The 15422-nt window shown below is 42.7% G+C and overlaps 1 non-coding gene across 1 annotated transcript; it reads right to left on the minus strand.

Moving 5' to 3' along the window:
* Positions 1–4945: 4945 nt before the first annotated feature.
* Positions 4946–5052, minus strand: LOC120266472. The gene has a single exon (XR_005538181.1). It is a non-coding gene; the product is annotated as a small nucleolar RNA R71 (small nucleolar RNA).
* Positions 5053–15422: the final 10370 nt, after the last annotated feature.

A 15422-nucleotide genomic window follows, 5' to 3' on the forward strand; every position in this document is an offset into this window, starting at 1 on the left:
GCAAAAGAAGGTCAAATCTCATGATTTTGAGGAAGGAAACCAAAGGGAGAAGCATTATTAGGCAAGATATTCACTTATCTCATCTTTGGGGAGATTGAAGATGATGAGGGAAGCCACCCCCCATAACTACGTCCATGAATGCTTTCCATGCCATCCTTCTCATCATCTTGCTTTCATTGTTTGAGGGAGTTTTATTATGCATTTTCTAGTTGTTTTTATGAACTTATCTCTTACATTTCCTTGTATAAATGGCTAGACCCAAGGTCACCTAATGCCTGTGAACCTTGGGGGGAACTTGTCTAGTTAGATGCTTTGAGTTATTTTGATGCATTTTGTTTGTTTTGTGGTTTAAGATTTGTGATGTTTGATGTGTTGATTTTCATAAGAACTCTATATTTCAACTGATAGGTAGTACTTAGTTGTGTGACCTACGCCCTTGTACTAGAAACACTTAGCTTGATGGGGCTTCATGCATGAACACACCGTGACCATAAAGTATTTCATGCCCCTCCAAACATTTGGATCGGAGCTAGGCATTGAGTTTCGACCCAAATTAGAGAATTTTCTAGTTCTAATGTAATCATAGTAGAATTTGGTCGGAATAGATTCCATACAAATACTTGCATGGGATTAGGGGTTATCGCCGTGACAATCAGGGTAACTGATAAGTGCTTGTGAGATAAGAATGCGAATCGTTCATTCCTTATGTTGAGCATTACTTTTCTCAGGTTTTTACACTAATATGTGTTTTTTTATGTTACTTTTATGCTGATAGGGTTGTGAGGCCGAGTATGAAGGAAATAGGCCAATGTGGATCACAATGCACCGATTTTGGAGGAAATATTTCTAAGGTTCAAACGCGAAGACATAGGTCGATGTGAGATGCTAGAGTGTGTGCCAACCTCCTCGTATTCGAATTGGCACATCCATTTGGAGGAGCACAACGGCAGTCACACTCGAGCATTCCGACTTATGCACATAGAACAAGAATTTCACCAACGTGTACACCATTAAAGAAGCAAGTGACCCGATGAAAGTATGGAATTGGGAAGGTATTCAGGTCGAGTACTGTAGTAGAGCACTATAGCAACATTGTAGTATGTACTTGACACGCATCCGAATATGCATGTAAACCGCAAGTGCACGGGTGTCGAAGTAATAATTACCCCGGTGAGTGGGTAGTCGAATCCATAGGGAACAGGGCTACTAGTACTAACTTCTTCTCTGCTTTCTAACCTATTGATAAATGGAAAGGTGTGGTGATCTAATGTGTGAAGAAGTGAATACCGGAGACGAATATGCAAGGGTTAAATGGATGGAGATCTCAATCTGTAAAAGTGGGGTATTCGGGCAATGCTCCCCCTAGGATTCAGGTATTAGGTACCGAATAAGCAAAGTGTTTCTATGATGAGTAAAGTTAAGTCGTGGAAATCCAAATATAATCGGATCCGGGCCTCCCGATCACCGATACTAGTCCCCTCACGAGGTCCCGTGGAGAAATCGCTCAATCTCAACACCTCACACCACATATGACTGCAAAGCACTCTAGGGATTCCAAGAGTTGTATCCGATTCCTAAAGATTAATCCAACCCTAATTCCCGGCGAAGGATCCTAACCCCCTACAAGGTCCCGCGGAGAAATCTCTCAATCTCACGCCTAACACCAAATATGGTTGCATAGAGCTTAAGGAACGGAGATAGAATACACTCAATTGGAAGTTAGAGGGGACACTCCACTATCTCATGACTCACCCTCTCAACCCTCTTTAACCTTGAAGTTCTAACTCTAATGGAGACCTCTCTCACATCAAAGTAACAAAATCATGCAAATCCAATCAACCACAAGGATTAATTAAACAAGCAAGCAATGAGAATACAAGATTAAAACTTAATCAAACTCGGACTAAATAGAAACACTAAGCAAATCCACAAAAGATGAGAATCCTAGGGTTCACAAGCCCAAATACCCTCTATGGTTTTAGCTCTCCATGGAGAAACATACAAAACACACCATCAATGAATGAAAGTACATTAAAACAATAGAAATAAACCCCCTTATATATGAACTGATGGCCTTGATGGAGAGCTTCGACGTCTTGAAGGACCCACTCCGAAGCTAGGTTCACCTGTGGCTTCCATGATGCTATGACGGAGGAGGAATCGATCAAAGTTGGTGACGAAGCGCCTCCAAAGCCGCAAAGACCTCCTCTCCAAACCCTAGCCGTCTCACCCCTCAAGAGCCGCACAAAAGATGAGAAAGAATATGGCAAAACGGCTATTTATAGGCCTTAGCTCGCGCCTGTCACGTTCCCTCATGCGCCCGTGTGGATTTTCCACGCGGCCGCATGGGCTGCAAAAATTTTCACGCCACGCGGGCGCGTGAACAGTAATTTTCATACAGTACTGCTACAGTATTTTTGCTGCGTTACTTTCACAAAACGCGGTCCAATCACTCTTCTCTTGAGGCCACATGTCAGGGCACACGTCCATGTGGTAGGCTATAAAACTTTTCTTCATCGATGTATCTTTGAGAGGTCTCACAATCTTCACAAAGAGAAGAAACATGAAGATGTGGCTGCCTTTGTGCCCTTCCAACTAGTGAATTGACTTGAATCTTCTTGGAAGTTGGCACACATCTCCATGTTTATAAACTCCTCTCGTGTCTTGGTCCTTGAATTGAACAAGAACTCCCAACATTATGTCTTTATAGCCCATCTTTGCTTCCTTTTTACTCTTCAAGGCATTCACAACCTATATGCATAAAAGAACACCAAATACAAAATATGAGACATAAACCATAGTAAAAATGATGCTCAATGCATGCAAAACATATATAAAAATATGTCTACTCAAGCATTTATCAGTACTATAGCAACACTGTTCACAGCCGGCCGAGAAACCAGAGAAACAGAGAATCTACACGGGCGTGTGGAAATTATGCACGCCCGTGTGGAAATTCTGCACGGGCGCGTGGAGCATCCACGCCCGTGTAGTCGCCCGATTCCAACCCTATTTAAAGCCAATTCAGCCTCGATTATGGTATTCTTTTCTCCATCTTTTCCCCAACTTGCGAGAGGGCTTCGGCTAGGGTTTCGAGGGGTATTGGCCAAGGTTTTGGAGAAGTTCTATGGCTCTGACATCGTGCATCATTTGGAAGAAGGTTATTGGGAGAGCTTTCATCGGCACCGATCCGGCGAGGTGTATCCTAGGCCGGACAAAGGATCCCTTGCGACGAGTAAAAGACTCTCCACAAGACCATCGACACGACCATCGAGGGGGTTTCTTTATGGATTCATTACTTTTACATTCTATTTCTTTGATTGTAATTAGCTCCATGGAGAGCTAAACCCCTAGTGGGTACTCGGGTATTGTGAATCCTAGGATGTATTTGTTTCTTTGAACCTCTTTATTATGCTTTCAATAAATTGATGTTTATTATGAGTTCCAACCTTGAATGCTTCATTCTATGAACATTTCCCCTAGAGTGACACTAGGGTTGAGAGTTCTTGTTGTTAACCTTGTGAGTGAGTGACACACCACAAGCGTTAGACAAAGCTAGGTTGGAGAGGGTTGATAGGGTGAGTCGAGAGGTACAGGAGCGTCCCCTTTCCCTAAGGTGTGATAGATTCTACCTCCGTTCCTCGAGTTCTTTGCGGCCATAATAGAGTGAATGGTCTAAGGGATGAACTTCCGCTGGTGCTTAGTTGCGCGTGCAACGGAGTGAAGTGTTGAGGTGATCTTAGTATCTAGTGCTCAATTGTGGTTAGGGACCTTTCACCTGGACCAAAGGGTTTGGTCTATAATTAGGAAGATATTTATCACTTGGAATCCCTAGAGTTAATTGCAACTCTATGCGAGTGCGAGGTGTTAAGATTGTTCGATTTCTCCTCCGGGATATGTATAGAGTTAGGCATAATTGACCTTAGATTTGGGCCTATGTAATTAAGGATTTCCACGACTCATCATTTCATTGATTAGGAAGTAGAATAGAGGATTCTTGGACTTGAAACAATTATCCTAGGAGGAGCATTATCCGGGTATCCCATCTTTATCGATTGCCTTACCCCCTTCTTTACTTTTGCTCTCTTACTTGTTGCTTTTATTGTTGAGAATTGAATTATTATCACACTTATTATCATTGATCTTTCACATAGCTAAGAATAGAATTAAGTGTTTTTATTCCCTACTCCCTGTGGATTCGATACCCGCTCACCCGGGATTATTACTTCGACAAACCCGTGCACTTGCAGGATATATGCAAGGGGACCTTGTCATGTTTTTGGCGCCGTTGCCGGGGAATAGGCGTTTAGAGATACTTTGCACTTTTTTTCTTAGCTATTTCACCATACATTCTGTTTCATATCTTTTCATTCTATCATCATTCTGATTTTCTTTTTCTTTATTTTTGTTGCAACTCCAGGTTATGAACTGAGGGAATCCATCAATATTGATTGAAGAAGACCCTGAGCTTCAATGTACACTTAGAAGAAAAGGGAAAGAACATGTGGAAGAACAGCATAATTCAGCTGATTTGGAACGGGAGGAATCCGAAAACATGGCAGGACAAAATGAGCAACAGCGAACACTATCCGACTATGCCAGACCTTCAGTGTTGGGGACGCAATTGAGTATTGTGCGCCCCCCAATTACAGCTCAGAACTTTGAGCTAAAGCTGGTATTCATCCATATGCTGCAGCAGTCCGCACAATTCAATGATTTGGCCGATGAGGATCCAAATAGTCATATAGAGAACTTTCTCAAGATGTGCGATATGCTGAAGATAAATGTGGTTACGGATGATGCCATCAAATTGAGAGCCTTCCCATTTTCCTTGAAGCGGAAAACGAAGTAGTGGCTACACTCATTACCTAGAGCATCAATCACTACATGGGAGGAGATGGTAGAAGCTTTTCTAGGCCGTTATTTCCCTCCCGGAAAATCAGCAAAGCTTAGGAATGAGATCTCATCCTTTGTTCAGTTGGAATTGGAGTATCTATTCGAGACATGGGAAAAGTTCAAGGAGCTCCAGAGAAAATGTCCGCAACATGGATTCCCGTAGTGGATGATTGTTCAAACCTTCTACAATGGTTTGAACTCGAGCACAAGGCAACTCTTGTATGCGGCAGCAAGAGGTACCTTAGGTAGCAAAACCCATGATGAGGCTCGTTAATTAATTGAGGAAATGGGGTTAAATAGTTACCAATGGAATGCTAGATAGAAAAAAAAGGTGGCCGGTATGCATGAAATTGATGCGGGAACCTCATTGGCGGCGCAAGTAGAGAGTCTGAGTAAGAAGCTAGGTCTCATAGCTTTGAATATAGTTACGGCCGTGAAAAATTGCACCGGTTGTGGTGGAGGACATCCTCCCTCTGATTGCCCGATCTCGATTGGTGATGTTTCTTCAGTGGAAAACGTTGACTTTGTAGGTAATGGCATGAGACATCAAGGGAACCCATATAGCAATACTTATAATTGAGGTTGGAAGAATCATCCCAACTTTTCATGGAGTAATCAACGACCACAAAAGGCCATGGGGCCACCGGGTTTCCAACAACAACAAGCCCCCCAAGTGGAAAACAGAATTTCAGGCTTGGAAACCCGAATGACGGATTTAGAGAAGTACTTGGCTAGATTTGTTCAATCTGTAAATACACGGTTTGAATCAGTCGAGGCTACATTTCACAATCACACCGCCTCTTTGCACAACCTTGGAAATCAGGTGGGGCAAATTACGAAGTCTCTCTCCGAAAGGCCACATGGAAGTTTACCAAGCAATACGGAAACCACAACCCTAGAGAACATGTGAAGGAGATCACTTTGAGAAGTGGTTGTGAGGTTGAAGGGAGGCTTCCGAGTGAGAAGCCGAAATAACACGCACCCGATGTTGTAGAGGTTTAGGAGGGAGCGAAGAAAGAGAAAGAGGTGGCATCCCCATCTTTCAAGTCAAGAATCCCTTATCCCTGCAGATTGAAAAATGACCAAGGGGATGAACAGTATAAGAAGTTCCTGAGTTTATTCAAGCAACTCCACATCAACATTCCTTTTGTAGAGGCATTAGCTCAAATGCCTAAGTATGCGAAGTTCTTGAAAGACTTGTTGACCAACAAGAGGAAGTTGGAGGAGAGTGCTTCAGTGGTGTTAGATGCTTCATGCTCGGCGGTGCTGCAAAAGAACATGTCAAACAAGAAGAAAGACCTGGGAAGCTTCATTACTCCATGTAACATTGGCAACTTAGGTGAAGAAATGGCACTGGCGGATTCAGGGGCAAGTATCAACGTCATGCCATATACTTTTTTCCAAAAGCTAGGCTTGGGAGAGCCTAGGCCTACTCGGATGACATTATAATTGGCGGACCGAACGGTGCGATATCTGAGAGGCATCGTTGAAGACGTGCTTATCAAGGTGGACAAGTACATTTTTCCGGTTGACTTTGTAGTGCTAGATGTCGATGAGGATGCGGATGTACCCTTGATACTTGGGAGACCGTTCTTGAGGACTTCCAAAGCATTGATTGACATGGACGGCGGAGAGCTCACATTGAGAGTTGGAGATGACAAACTCACTTACAGCCTTGCTGAAGCCATGCGGCATTCTCTCAATTTTGATGACACTTTGTATTTCCTAGACACTACTGATGAGCTTGTTGATGAATACATGCAGGAAATGTTCAACCCGGATCCATATGAAGGTTTGTTCGACCAAGAGGAGAGAAATGAAGAAGTAATGATGCTTGGGTCGACTGAGGAGGTAACATCTACCCCGGGGATATTGAAGAAGGTGCTTCGGAAAATGAAGAGGGCTAGGAGATGCCACCGAAAATACTCCAAGACTGTTGGAGATGCACATCAACCAAGAAGGTTGGATGAACAATTGCTAGGTGGTCTGAAGCCCGATAATACACCTTCTACCCTCAAGAGACTTTGCACATCATGCTTCCAAGTCATGGGTAAGAGGGCGTCTTTCATTCATGAACCCCCGTGAGGTAAGACAAGGTACGTCAAGCTTAGTGACGTTAAACAAGCGCTTCTTGGGAGGCAACCTAAGTTTTTACTGTTTTCTAATCTTTTAGTTTAGCTCGTTTGCATGAATAAATCATTAAGTGTTGATGTTTGAATTTTTAGATGCTTGTGCTGCAATTTTATTGTGGGCTTTTAAAGTCATCGTGTGCTTTTTGAGGAATTGGCAAAAGTTTTGTCGTTTGGGTTCTATTTCGTGTTTTTCACTGATAAAATTTGCATAATAGGGCAGGCTCTGTGTGTGCAAACATGTTCAGAAATATTCTGTAGAGCCTGCAGATTTTTCTAAGTCATCCAGAGAAAACACACGGGCTTGTGGAATTTCCACACGCCCGTGGGTGTATACTGCGAACTCATCTAGAGAAGGCACAGGGGTGTGCGGCTGCCCCTGTGAACGACCATGCGACTGTCACACTCCCGTAGGTAATTTCCGCATGGGCGTCTGGATTCCTGCAGAGTTGGGCTGATTTTCCCGAGTGCACACAGGGGTGTGGACTTACCCCTGTGGGTAACCTTGTGAACCATGCACGGGCGTGGGTAATTTCCGCATGCCCGTGCGAAAATCTGCAGAGGAGTCTTCTCCATCCTGAGAAGACACAGGGGCGTGTGACCGCCCCTGTGAGTTAGGCGTGTGAAAGTCCACGTCCGTGCGGAATTTCCGCACGGGCGTGTATAATATTTTTCTCGAATATCCAGCGAGGCCACAGGGGCGTGCGTCTACCTTTGTGAATCCTTTGTTTGAGGACACACGGGCGTGGATGATTCGCGCATGCCCGTGTGGATCTCCAGGAGTTAAAAGACCGTCCGCTCTCCCAATACAACAATCACACCTTTCTCTTCAAACAACCCTAAGCCTCCCAAAGAGCATTTTTCTGACATTCTCGTCCACTCCTACTGTCGTCCTCGAGTCGATTGATTGCGCATTGTGTGGATTGTAGTGGTGTTTAGGTTCAACTCATTGGTAGGCCTTAATTTCCTCTCTTCTTCGATTTCATTTGAATCTAACTAATTACCCATGATTGAAATGGATAACACACATCGTCTTCTTGTTAAAATGGTTTTGATTTGTCTTTAAGATGATCTACAATTGAGATAGAGAGTGTGGCATGAAGATTGGCTACAAGGGCCGTGAGTTTTCCACGCCCCGTGGATGTGCACGGGCGTGTGGAATTTCCGCACCGCCGTGTGTTGTTATCTTTCTACAATCTGAATGGAGCTGATTGATTTTCTTTTTAATACATGTAGGTATGGCCACCAAATTGAAGAAAGTAGTTACCAAACGTCCTCGAAAGAATGCCCCTGAGCCGGAAATCATGGAATTCACACTCCCTGCGCATAAAGCTCAGTTTGAGCGGTTAGAGAAGTTTAAGTTTGGTCAAACGTGAATCCCAGATATTGGGTTACTTAGAAAGGTGCAGCTAGCGGATGACATGGCTGACGAGGTCGAGAAATAATTATTGGTCGGTAATTGGCACAAGTTATTGAATATTCATGATCCTGCTATCCGCGCACTAACTTTGGAGGTACTTGCTTCGTTTTAGTTCGACCGCTCTTATGCTCATTTTGATAGTGTCGGCGCTATTCATTTCAGAGCCCTTGGGCAACATCATAGTATGAGTGTCACACAGTTTTCCACTAGACTTGGTCTATATGATGAAGAGTATACTGAAACTGAGGAGCATGAGACTTCCAATTGACATGTCGGGTCTATCTCCCATTGAGGCGTATACATTACTATATGGAAAGGGGCGATATGAACCAGGAGTGTCTAAGGCCTCATGTTTTACTCGACCCAGTTACAGATATCTTCACGCCATCATAAGAAGGTCAGTGAATGGTCGCGGTGATAGCACGGGAGTCATCAACAAGCAAGAGCTTTTGTACTTGTACTACATGGTTCGGAACAAACCAGTCCATCTGGGGCATATTTTAGCGGAGTATCTGAAGCATCAAGGATAATATTCCAGATTGGGTGTCATCTTCTCCGGTCCATATATTACCAGACTCATTGTGGGGATTGGTCTGCGAGACAAAATTAGCGAAACTGAGAAGGCGATAATACCAGCACTACTTGGGTTAGAGACAATGAGGCTCATGCGGTTAGTCCGTAAATATTCAAATGGTGTTTATGTGCTGAACATACCATTCGAGGATGAAGCTGGGGTATCTCAGCCCGCTCCCGAGCCCCAGCCAGCACTGATGGAGACCCAGACACCTCCAGTGGCAGAGGAACCACCCCCCGTGCGTACGTTTCCACCATCTCGTGCCCATGATCATTTCGAGAGGCTCGAGAGTGCTTTAGGAGTGATACGGGTCAGAGGTGGCTGAGGCTCGAGCAGAAATTGCCGAGATTAGGGCTACGCAGGCCACTCAGTACACAGAGTTCATGGCGCGTTTCGACATGTTAGAGCAGATTATAGAGCGAGATGTCGCCTCATCATTTGTATTATGGCCGAGGACTCCTCCGGCCCCCTCAGTTCCTCTAGCACCTCCATCCTCTACCCTGGCACAGGTAGACCCACTATGTGCTTCACCAGCAGCTGCAGTAGCACCGGCGCCTGAGAGCGACACTGACACTTGATTTTCCCTTCCTTTACTTTCTTGCATTTTATTTTATTTTTCTTGTTTTTAGACTTTTCACTCAGAAAGGATTCTCCTTCTGAGTTTATTTTCATTTTGCATCATCGAGTTTGTATTCATTGCTTTATCTTTTATAGACACTCGATTTATTTTGTCTTTATTGAGCTCCACTGAACCCCCTCGTGTATGCGTGCAGATGGTCTTGTCTTCTTGGGAATTGAGACTTAGTCATGGGCACGGCCAAGGTACTGAGCTACTTGGCTGTGTGAGCTTCACAACCCGTTGGAACCCTACTCCCAACGAACTAGCTTCATCAAACGTCACACCAGGAGTCAGGGGAGTATTGTTTTGATTGCTTCTCCCACATTTTCTTTTGAATGATTGTATTCTTGAGTTTAGGAGAATTTCCAACATTGAATGTTTTCATGCTCTAGTTCTTGCTTGAATATCTAGGAATTTTTCCCCGATTTATACTTAGTGCACTACTCACTCTTTGAACTCTATTGGAAACTCATGTTTGATGTTAAAAGGACTAGTTAGGTTTATTTTCTTGTGCTAAATTTTCAAAAAAAAATAAAAAATAAAAAAATAAAAATAAAAATAAAAAAATAAAAATAAAATAAAAATAAAATAAAATGGAAAATGAAAAGAAAGAACAAAATAGTTTTATTGTTTATTTGTGCTTGTTGGGTGGAAAAAGCTACCACCTATGTAGTATGAAGCTACTCTCATAAGTCGGATACTAGTTATGCCCTAATGAGAGAAAGAGCTATCTCATAGGATGAGTGAAAGCTACCACTCCGGTATAAAAGAGCTACCACCTCGAAAGTGTGAAAGCCATCTTAGAGGCCGCTTTGGAAAGGGCTACCTTAGAGGATGTGTGAAGCTACTACCATCTTTGAAATTGTTGTCACTTTTGTAGATAAATAAGTCCCTTGTACTTAGAACTTTGAGGAGTATACCTTGGGTTGTTTTTGAGTGAGTTCACACACATACACGATTTTGGGTTTTGTTTCCTTTTTGATTCATGTTTTTAGCTAGAGCATTGATTTTTCGTATTTAGTGTTGAAATTTCCCTTACTTGTAGAATGCTCTCTTTGTATACTTTGGTGAACCTAAGGTCAAGCACTTGCAATATTTTCTTCATTGATGCACATAACGTTTTTAATTTTTGCTTGAGGACAAGCAAAAGCTTAAGTGTGGGGGAGTTTGATAAGTGCTTGTGCGATAAGAATGCGAAGCGTTCATTCCTTATGTTGAGCATTACTTTTCTCAGGGTTTTACACTAATATGTGTGTTTTTTATGCTACTTTTATGCAGGTAGGGCTGTGAGGCTGAGTATGAAGGAAATAGGTCGATGTGAGATCCTAGAATGTGTGCCAACCTCCTCGTATTCGAGTTGGCAAATCCATTTGGAGGGGCACAAAGGCAGTCACACTCGAGCATTCCGACTTATGCACATAGAACAAGAGTTTCACCAATGTGTACACCACTAAAGAAGCAAGTGATCCACGACTTGAACGTGTGCCCGTTTGCGTTACCCCGATGAAAGTGTGGAATTAGGAAGCTATTCAGGTCGAATACTGTACCAGAGCACTGCTGCAACATTGTAGTATGTACTGTAGTAGCACTGTTCACAGCCGGCCGAGAATCCAGAGAATCAGAGAATCCACAAGGGCCTGTCGAAATTATCCACGCCCTTGTGGAAATTCCGCACGGGCACGTGGAGCATCCACGCCCGTGTAGTCACCCAATTCCAACCCTATTTAAAGCCGATTCAGCCCCGATTTTGATATTTTTTTTCTCCATCTTTTCTCTAACTTGCGAGAGGGCTTCGGCTAGGGTTTCGAGGGGTATTGGCCAAGGTTTTGGAGAAGTTCTATGGCTCCGACATCGCACGTCGTTTGGAAGAAGATTATTGAGAGAGCTTTCGTCGGCACCGATCCGGCGAGGTGTATCCTAGGCCGGACAAAGGATACTTTGCGAAGAATAGAGGACTCTACACAAGACCATCGACACGACCATCGAGGGGGTTTCTTTATGGATTCATTGCTTTTACATTCTATTTCATTGATTGTAATTAGCTCCATGGAGTGCTAAACCCCTAGTGGGTACTCTGGTATTGTGAACCCTAGGATGTATTTGTTTCTTTAAACCTCTTTATTATGCTTTCAATAAATTGATGTTTATTGTGAGTTCCAACCTTGAATGCTTCATTGTATGAAGATTTCCCCTAGAGTGACACTAGGGTTGAGAGTTCTTGTTCGTAACCTTGTGAGTGAGTGACACACCACAAGCTTTTGACAAAGCTAGGTTGGAGAGGGTTGAGAGGGTGAGTCGAGAGGTACAGGAGCGTCCCCTTTCCCCTCCGGTGTGATAGATTCTACCTCCGTTCCTTGAGTTCTTTGTGGCCATAATAGAGTGAATTGTTTAAGGGATGAACTTCCGCTGTGGCTTAGTTGCGCGTGCAACGGAGTGAAGCGTTGAGGTGATCTTAGTATCTAGGGCTCAATTATGGTTAGGGACCTTTCACCTGGACCAAAGGGTTAGGTCTATAATTAGGAAGAGATTTATCACTTGGAATCCCTAGAGTTCATTGCAACTCTATGCGAGTGCGAGGTGTTGAGATTGTTTTATTTCTCCTCCGGGACATGTATAGAGTTAGGCATAGTTGACCTTAGATTTTGGACTATGTAATTAAGGATTTCCACGACTCATCATTGCATTGATTAGGAAGCATAATAGAGGGTTCTTGCACTTGAAACAATTATCCTAGGCGGAGCATTATCCGGGTATCCCATCTTTATCGATTGCCTTACCCCTTCTTTACTTTTGCCCTCTTACCTGTTGCTTTCATTGTTAAGAATTGAATCATTATCACACTTATTATCATTGATCTTTCACATAGCTAAGAATCGAATTAAGTATTTTTATTCCCTACTCCCTGTGGATTCGATACCTGCTCACCCAGGATTATTACTTCGACAAACCCGTGCACATGCGGGATATAGGCAAGGGGACCTTGTCAGTAACCTACCTTAGGATTTCGCTTGGGCTTAACTATCATTTGCTTTGCTGCTCTAGTTTCCCTCTAGCTTTCGTAACCCCAAGGGAATCTGCATCCGTGACCATCCTCATTCCTTGGATTTTTCACTCTCTCAGTTTACCATGTTGACACTTTCCATTAGTTCCTTGAACTATCATTAGTTGTCTTAGTTGCTGAGGACCCAACAAGGAATACTCTGAAAACTCATAGCTCATCGATTTAACCATTCATTTATTTATTTATTTATTTATTTATTTTGTCTTATATTGTTGTTTTCTTGCTTTTACTTTCCTTTAGTTGTATATAATTTTATCCTTGTATTTTCATTTCCTTTTATAAACTTCTTTTTTATCTTAATAATTGGTTGTTAATTTGTGTGAGGTACCTTTCTTATAACAAGAGCAAACCATACAAATTTGTTAGAACAAGATTTTAAGATTGAAAAGAACCTTGCACCAAAGTCTAAGAGATGAAGGTGAAAGTGTTTAGGGAAATAGGAAATGTGACAAATGTCTAAATATATGTATTTTATAAATATATGTGTGCGACTATTTATGTGTATTTGGATGAATTGATACCCTTTGTGTGATCTAATCATTTCTATTTGTGTTACAAGCCTAGAAGAAGCCTATATGTGCCCAAGAACGTATTCGGGAAGAAATTTGCACCAAAAATGGTGTTTTAGGGTCCCAAGCAGTGTAGCGGGATGAAGAATTGGCAAAGTCTTGGGTTTCGTTGATGGGTTTTCTGACAGCTGTGAAAACACTGTGAACCAGCTGAAGAATGTGCAATTTATTAAACAAGTGTAATTGAAGCACTTACTGTAGCATTTCACTGTAGCACTTGACATAAATTTTGGCTGAAATCGCAACGCTTTGATGGGCTTCCTCACGCTCGTAAACCAGGGCATGAAGCTAACCCGAGAACATTTTAGAAGAAGGGTTAGGGCATCATTGAAGGGGTCATTGGCCACCCTTTCTCCACCATCATCATTATCTAGGGCTTCAAGCAGCTAGAGAAGCCAGATTTGAGGAGTAAGATCAAAAGGGAGAAGAAGGTTGCCATTAAGGAGATTATCTAGGAGTTTATCAATATCGATACACCAGATTCTCATCATGATAAGTGTCTAAATGTAGATGTTTTCATGTATACATCGTATTCACTTTGCATTTATTTTGTGAGGTTTGATGCCCGTTTTGCGCTTAATCGTCTCTTATTTGCTTTGTAGGGCATAAGGAAGCCATGGAGAACAAGAAGATATCATTTGGGCGAAAAGAGAAGAAAATAGGAATTTCATAATACCCCCATACTACCCAGTATGGGGGCCGTATGCACTATAGCAGCAGATTGATTTGGAGTGTCTGCCCAGATTTTCATACTACCCAGTATGGGGGCCGTATGCACCCCATATGGATCGTGAATCTAGGGTTTTTGGGTGCTATACGACCCCTATACAACCCCCATATGACCCGTATGCCTCGGGGGGTATAAATACCAAATTTTAGGGCAGAAAAGGGGACTTTTGGCTGCACCTTTTCTTGGCCGACTTTGGAAGAGCACTTGAGAGTTTTTGGGCGACCTTGGGGAGGAGAAGTAGGGCAAGGAAGCTAGAAGATCATCCAAGCCCAAGGTCCAAGATTCTCAAGGCAAGAAGGCAACATCATTCAAGGAGAGATCTACCACGATTTGAAGAAAGGAGACCCACGTCTAGAGGAAGCGTCATTTGGCACTCCTTTGGCGGGGAAAGCGTCATTCGGCACATTCTTCACCTCCTCCTTCACCATTTCATCTAGGGAGTGTCATTTATGCTTTTGATTCATGTTTTGCTTGTTTGTATTGCTTGTTGTGAGATGATGACACACTAGACCCCCAAAGCCACCGGGTGTTGGTGAACCTTTGGGGGTTTTATCATATATGTTGGATGATAACTTGTTAATTCCATGCTTCGGTAATTTTGAGATTTAATCCATTGTTTTCATGATAAGTGCTACACTAAGGAGAAATCCGTAGCTCTTTTATGAGTGATGCATGTAGATGTGACTTGCTCGCATGTATTAGATCATGAATGGATTAGAAGGGGATACTTGTCTCATCACGCCGAGAAATTGGGTGTTTGGTAGCCCTCCATGTAGGTTTAATCCAAAGAAGAGTAGGTTTACTCCTAAGTGAGATTTCCTCATACTTAATGCAATCGTAGGGATATAGATTTGGGAGAATTTCCTATCTATGTTCGTATGGGATTAGGGTTCAATCACCGAGAAATTGGGTTTGTTCTAATCTTGGAATCTCATGGTCCATTTTACGCTTGCATCTTTAGATCATCATCCATGTTGCATGATAACCCCTCAAGGGGATCCTCATCCATAGGCCTTTGCACCTCATTGATTTTCTTGCTTGCTTATTGCTTGTTCTCTCTAATTTAGTCATAATCTTGTTTTAGCTTTAATTACTTTTAGTAGAGTAAAACCCATCACTTGAGTTCTTAGGATAGATAATAGCTCGAGAAGGAGTAATAGGAGATCCTTAGCCCCGTGGAATACGATCCTCGTGTCTTTACGCGAGGTATTACTTGGCGATCCCGTACACTTGCGGGGAAGCAATCACATCACCACATTATAGTCAACACATCTATAGGAATTTGTCTATGATTTTTCCTCATACTTGCTTTGTACCTCAAGAACTCTCTTTTATTCATGTTGAACTAGACTCTCAATGTTAACGGGTATCAAGTGAACCTTGGGATTAACTTGCTTGTATGGATGTTGTGATTTACTTCTACT

This window comes from Dioscorea cayenensis, chromosome 1 (genome assembly GCF_009730915.1).
Source record: "Dioscorea cayenensis subsp. rotundata cultivar TDr96_F1 chromosome 1, TDr96_F1_v2_PseudoChromosome.rev07_lg8_w22 25.fasta, whole genome shotgun sequence".
NCBI lineage: Eukaryota > Viridiplantae > Streptophyta > Magnoliopsida > Dioscoreales > Dioscoreaceae > Dioscorea > Dioscorea cayenensis.